Source organism: Solanum dulcamara, chromosome 1, assembly GCF_947179165.1.
Source record: "Solanum dulcamara chromosome 1, daSolDulc1.2, whole genome shotgun sequence".
In the NCBI taxonomy this organism is placed as follows: domain Eukaryota; kingdom Viridiplantae; phylum Streptophyta; class Magnoliopsida; order Solanales; family Solanaceae; genus Solanum; species Solanum dulcamara.
In genome coordinates, this window is record NC_077237.1 from 31,723,291 (window position 1) to 31,730,894 (window position 7,604).

A 7,604-nucleotide genomic window follows, 5' to 3' on the forward strand; every position below is an offset into this window, starting at 1 on the left:
ATACTTCCATATCATCGTGGTATATTCTAGATAATTAATTTATGGAACAGAATCGAGACTTACCTTATTTTTTCCTTTACGCCGTCACTATTTTTTCTCAACTTTAGGGTTTGCTTTCCTTTATTTGCTGCTGCAGTTTTGGATGGAATTTTGAGATAAGAAGCAGCCCCTTAGTCACAATATACATATATGTAGGTATCCTTAGGAGGTGACACGTGTCATCCCCTAAGGGTGACACATGTCCAGCCCTTATTGGGCCACCGCATACATGCCTCCAATTAGGGGCTGCCACATGGAAGTGGGGCCCACCTCCCCCAAGCAGGTGGGTCACCTTCTTGCTTGAGGTTCTGCCATGTGGCACTCCTCCATTGTCTGCCACATGTCACTTTTGTTTCTCCCTCGTGGGTTCATAATCTCGTCTTATTTTAAGAGCCTATGTAATCCATGCTACGCAAGCTTGGTACGTACTCCAATAGCTTAAGTATGTAAGACTTCCAAGTTAGTAGCTTATGCAGGTAAATCGAGTCTCAAGACTAGTTACTTGGCCTCCAATTCCTTCCGGATTCTTATGACTCAATTTCCAACCTTCTCTACTATGGGGTATCATATTCTCCCTTCCTTAGAGTCGTTTGATAGTGTCGTAGCGTATCGGCTCACATGATACTATCTAAGAAACTTATAAGATATTTTCGAGTTTAAAAGTGTGGGGTGTAACACTTATATACTCAGTATATATGTCGTACTGACCCCCCTTTCTTTGGGAGGCTGAGTTTCATGCCCATAGGTACAGACATAGGTTTTGGGAGCCCACCAGCTTAGATTACACTCGGCCAGTTTGGAAAAAGCTCCAATGATTCGGAGCCGAGTTGTAGTACCAAACCTCCTATGTATATATTTATTTATTCAGGGGTACGGCGGAGGCCCTGTCCCACTATATGTTACTATTAATGTTCTTAGAGGTCTATAGACATATATGTGGGTTATACGTGTAAGTTCTATTCAGTTATGTCTACATGATGTATTGTAAATATTAAGATACTATGGCAGTCTTGTCGGTTGGAATGCCCTTTCATGATAAGATACAAATGAAAGAGGCAACAAGCTTGAAAATTCTATGACCCACTAGGGTTCTTATGTATAGTTTTTATATTGATCATTACATCCGCTAGATACATATACGGGGGCCCAGGTCGGACCCCAGTCATGTCCCACGGGGTTGGGTCGTGACAGAAGTGGTATCAAAGTAGTCCGTCCTTGGAGTGTCTACAGACCGTGTCTAGTAGAGTCTTGATTATCAATGTGTTGAACACCACATCTATAAACAGGAGGCTACATGATATTTAAGATGTTTCTTTTCTTTTGATATCTAAGGTCGTGCGATAGAGCTGAGTCATAGGAAGTGGAATTCGTTATACTAACCTCCGATTTCAGATAAAGAATAACGTCGATAGAAGAAAATTACTGACGATATAAGAAGTTACAAAGCACACAGGTAAGCCAAGGAACGAGAGAGTTGTGCCAAGTAAGGTATGGAAATACGATTGACATGTAAAGTCAAAAATTGAAAGGAACAAGTAGATAAAGTTGAAAATTGAAAGGAAAAGTGGATGGAAAGACTAACAGGCGTAGTTTGAGTTGCACATGTGAGGTAAGTCCTTCATTTTATACTATTGTTGATATTGGGTGCCCTGTGAGGCTGCAATATGATGGGATATGATACGTATATATGTATTTTTATGCGTGCTGGCCCTGTGAGGCACTGTTGGTTTTTTCTGCATGCAAGTTTGAGATAGTAAAAAATATAAAGTAAATTCTGCCCAAATTTTCCAAGAAATAGAAAGAGAATGAGATACAGAGCTATAGTATGTCTTAAAAGGTCGTGTCCATAATAATGATGAAATTTAGATAAACCACAAGTATGGCTGACCTCGATAAATAAGTTAATTGTTGAATTGATGGCAATAGAAACTAGGAGGTCGATATTGATATGGTAAACCGAAGTTGGAAAAGACTTGTGACCGTAAGAGGATGATTTAAGGAAGACTGATAGATCTGGATAGAATGATATATTAAGGTACCTACTGAATAGATATTGTGATATATACGTAACAAAAAAAGGAAAGGACGAGAAATCTCCTCTATAGTAAAATAGGAGGAAACTTGAGGGTAAGTAAGAGAAGCGAAAGCAAGTGTGACAAACTAGACTGTGAGTGTGTACCAGTACGGTGAAATATGTAAAGCAGAATAGGTTAAGTGGAAGACAGATAGGCAAATAGTGAATGAATAAGAAAGACTTACACAGATTTATAGGGAATGTTCAGAATAAAAGATCAAGTAGTATCCACTGGAATAAAGCTAGTATTATGACGAAGTTTGAAACACGGATCATCAAAGTATAAGTGCTCCCGAGTGAAGAATTTGAACCAATTATGAGCACGAGCTAATTACTGATCGGGATGAATGGAATGTGGCTTTGAATACACTGCTACATTGAGAATATTACTCGAATACCAATGTTCAAGACTAGAGTTGTTATTGTAAATTGAGGGTTATAAGCACCTCATGATAGTATTAAGGTTTCGTACATGGGTAACCCAAAGTATAGGGGATGTAAAGAAAGATATGGAAATAACGCGGTATACTAAATAGGTTATAAAGGACTCCTATGCATTTGGAAAGTTAGAAATAAACAGACAATGACATGGATACACCCTTAAGGGGGGAAGTGGACAAGAGAAATACGAGCATAAGAGAAAATCAACTAACGCTATCATATGTAAATAGGAATGCTTAAAATTCAAATGAGACCCCCCAAGGGATGGATGAGATCATACCAGCACTAAGGCACCAGATCCCATTAGAACTCCGAAGTTAAGCGTGCTTGGGCGAGAGTAATACTAGCATGGGTAACCCCCTGGAAAGCCCTATGCGGCTCTGAGATGAGATGATATGGATGTATGTATATGTTGGCCTTGCATGGCATTGTTGGTATAAAGAAGAATTGTGGATATGTGACTCCACCGTGAAAAATGTTAAGACCCTTTGAGATAGGAGATGTAGCTTTGCAAAATAACTGATGTAACTTACGAATGGCGGTATGCCAAGAGTAAAACCAGGTGATTACTCGATAAACAAAGTCGGTAGTAGCGATGTAACTTCTATATTCGAATACATTAAGGGAAGGTATAAGATGGTTTAAAGCAAAACCTTTAAGGTACAACCAGTCCTAAGGACAAAAGCTATAATGAAGCCCTAACATCAGATGAAAGAAGTAAGAAATGATACAGGTTTATGTATAGACTAGTATGGCAATGCTAAGGCATCTTTCGAGCGACTTTAAGCTCCTACACATGTTCATGTAAATGGTACAATATGATGTGTGGTAAGAGAACTGGAAAGAAGAAATGGAAAAGAAATATCACCTGTTCTCTATGCCTACGGGTAATCAACCCTCTTAAATTGACTATATAGGTTAATAAGAGGCCTTTGGATGACAACCAATATAGAGAAATCTTGAAGCACTCGTAAGACCTTATGAGGCTAGTTAACATTCGAGGACGAATGTTCAAACGGGGGAAGGATGTTATACCCCATACCTTTGTGCTTCAGAACATCGTCTTAAGTTTCTTGAAAGTTATCCCATGACCGAGATTATTTATAACATGATTAAATAACTCTAAGGAAGGGAGGAAGTGACAACCCTTAATAGTGAAGGTTGAAAATAGGTTTATAAGGATTTGAAACGAGTTGGAGGCCAAGTAATGAGTCGTAGGACTCGACTTACTTGCGTAAGCTATCGACTAGGATATTTTATATACTTAAGCTATTGGAGTACGTGTTGAGCTTACGTAGCAAAGAATACATAGGCTCTTAAATTAAGATGAGATTATGAACCCACAAAAATGAAGCAAGCAGGTGACAAGTAGGAGACACACCTACTTGGGCTAAGTAGGTGACCCACCTACTTAGGGTGGACCCTATGCTGCCATATGGCAGCGTATGATTGGTTGCATGGCATGAGGTTGAGCCCTAGGGGGATGCCACTTATCACTCTTAGGGGATGACACGTGTCACATCCTAGGGAAGGCTATATATACTTAGTCTTATGACTAAGCCTTCATTTTCCATCCTTTTTACACTTAGAAAAAAAGATGGGAAACATTAAGGAAGAGAGAGACGAGCTACGACAGCCCTGACTTTGAGGTAAGGCCTCCATTTTCGATCCGTGAATTAATTATTTATGGTATTCTACGGTGATATGAGGGTGCTTAACAACATAAAATTTATCATTAGGGAAAGAGGAGGTTTTTGTTCTTGTTAACAGGCACGTTTTTTAATGATACTACTGTTAGTGAAATGAGTATATCTCGTTATCTAAGGCTTCATTTTAAGTGATTCAAGATGTTTTGGAAAGCTATTTCATAGGTATATAACTTTTATTTAGCCTCTAAAACCCATTTTTCCTTTTCTCTGCTCAAAAAAGGGTGGTGAAGCATGGGGGATCTGCGGCCCAGATTTCGTTTTAGAAATTCTACAAGGACTGGTGTTGGTATTTTGGGCATATCATTTTGTACAAAGTTTCTATAGGGGTGATTCGAAATTGTATGCGACCCTATGAAACATGTATATAACTTTCATTGAGGACACAAATCTTGTTTGCCACAATTACCCCTTCGAAACTAAGTGACAATACAAGATAGTAGGCTGTCCACAATTCACATTTTGATAATTTTGGTGAGTTTGACGAGTTTTGGTTAAGGTAAGGGTTTCCTTTCAATTTGGATTTTATGTTATGGTTATGAAGTGTATTATACGTTGTGTAAGTGGCTGGAAATAGGTAAATTCCATAAATATACTTGACGTTCGAAACAAACCAAATTGTAGTTGCTATAGTTAAATTGTAGTCGAAGCAAGGTGTTGTGCTTGAGGTGTGTAGCTGAAGGTGTGTGGTGATGTGTTGCAGGGCCTAAAAGTGTTCTAAAATAGGTAGAGAAGCTTCTGGTTGAAGCCACACGACCCTCTGCTTCGTACGGTTAAAGGTTTTACGAGCTAGAAACTAAAAACCCTATTTTGATATCGTAACTTTGAGCGAGTCGCTTGGAGTTTGTATTATGTAATGTTGAAGTTAATTGATTATATATATGCTGCAGATTGTTGTTGTTGGTTGGCTGTATTGCTTAGGAATTAATTGGAAATTCAGATAGGGCATGTTATACGGGAGGTGTTGCTCGATTTCCATTAACTTTCTATCTAACTAAAGAACTAGTCGAGGAAGCGAGCTAGGAAATGAATTCTATGAATACTCATGTATAACTTAAGATGATGAAAAGTCTAGGGTTGTTGATATTGATATTGATTTTGTGTTAAATAGGTTTATAGGATGACGAGGCGAATGCGGTAAAGATTAATTCGTAAGAGGTATGTAAAGCCTATCTTTTCTTTCTCTTGGGCATGTCTTAGATTTAAGTGAGAAATGATATGTGTATGAAGCTTGGGGTAACTCTATTCATGAGCTCTGAGCATGATTCATGATTCATAATTCGTGCTCACTTCTGAATGTTAAGACTCTTAAAGTAGTTAAGCTCTCATCCTTCAAGTCTTCTATATGCTGAAAAGTAGTGTATGTAAAGCTTAACTTTTCTGTTCTTGTGGCATGTCTTAGCCATAAGTGGTTGGTATGTGTGATGTGGAGGTACTTCCATTCTTAGAACCCCGAGCATGACTCGTTAATCTTAGTCACTTCTTGATGTTAGAACTCCCGCGATGGTTGAGTTATGGTCTTGTAAGCCTTCTACGTGATAAAAAGTAATACACGTAAAGCCTATCTCTTCCTTTTATTGAAATAGCTTAATGTAAGTGAAACGATATATGATATGAGTTAGAGACAATTCCATTTATAGGTTCTGGATGTGACTCATGACTTGGACTCACTTTTAAATGATAAGGGCCATTAAGTAGTTGAACTACGACCCTTGAGCCTTCTATATGCTGAATAATGGTTGGAGGTGTAAGCTCCTATACCTAGAGACTCTTTGACACACCTTATGATGATATTCCGGAAACATTTGTTATGCTACAAAGTTTTATGTGCACGTATATGCATTATTATATTATATAAAGATCGGGCCGGACGTTCCTCGATACTAACCTGTTATGTATAGGGATCGAGTCGTACATCCTTGGTACTAACATGTTATGTATAGGGATTGGGCCTATCACGACCCAACCTCATAGGCCGCGACTGGGGTCAGACTTGGACCCCTCGTATACCAATCTATTAGTCGTGGTCATATCGAATTATAAACATGCAATGCATATAAATTAAGGGTAGTCAAACTAGACTACAATGACATGATACATACATGAGAACCCCCATGGGTCATAACATTTCATACATCTGTAGCCTCTTTCATTTGTATCATAATGTGAAAGGGCATGCTAGCCGACAAGGATACCACAACATAATAACATATATCATACATCATGTAGACCTAGTTGAATGAAACTGACATACACAACCCACATATATATGTCTGCAGACCTCTAAAAATATCAACGATAACATATAGCGGGATAGGGCCCCCGCCGTACCCCTGAATAGATAAAATGATTTTATACATCAATGGTCTGTATCAATAACTAGGCTCCAATAAAATGGAGCCTCTTACAACTGAGATGAGTGAAATCCTAAGCTGACGGACTCCAAAAACTTGTATTTATACCTGCGGGCATAAATGCAGCCCCCCCGAAGAAAGGGGGGTCGGTACGACATATGTACTAAGTATGTAACACATAACATAATACAATTGGAGGCATATCTGAAGTAGAGAAGCAGGGGATAAAATATCAAAATTGGGAACCTATACCTGTACTCTGTAAATCATAAAGGCATGCATGCTCAAATTATACAATATAGCTATTACACCCCACTCTTTTTAAACTCGGGATGTCTCATAAGTTCCTTGGACATTAGCATGTGAGCCGGATATGCTACGACACTATCAAATGACTCCAACGAGGGGAGGATGCGATACCCCGTAGTAGAGAAGGTTAGAAATGGAATCATAAGAATCCAGAAGGAATTGGAGGCCAAGTAATGAGTCGTAGGACTCGATTTAGCTACGTAAGATACTAACTTGTAAGTCTTACATACTTAAGCTATTGGATTACGTACCAAGCTTGTGTATCATGCATTACATAGGGTCTTAAAATAAGACGAGATTACAAACCCACGAGGGAGGAAATAATTTTGGACACGTGGCAGCCTAGGAGGGTGACACGTGGCAGCACCTCAAGAAGGCAGGTGACCCACCTACTTGAGGTCAAGTAGGTGACCCACCTACTTGGCGGAAGTGGACCCCACTACCACGTGGCAGCACCCCATTGGCCAATGGTTAAGGTTGCCCAATAAAGGCCTGACATGTGTCACCCTTAGGGGATGACATGTGTCACCTCATATATATATGTGTATATGACTCTTCACTTGTTCATATATCCAAAAACATCAGCCTAGCATGGAGGAAAAAATGTGTGAGAGAGAGATAGAGAGGCAGCCATGGTTTTTGAAGTTTAAAGGTAAGTTTCTCAATTTTCTTCCGTGAATT

At 39.1% G+C, this 7,604-nt stretch overlaps 1 pseudogene; it reads left to right on the plus strand.

Annotated features, from left to right (window-relative positions):
• The first annotated feature begins 2,820 nt into the window (after positions 1-2,820).
• On the plus strand, positions 2,821-2,940 carry LOC129903894 (5S ribosomal RNA; annotated as a pseudogene).
• Positions 2,941-7,604: the final 4,664 nt, after the last annotated feature.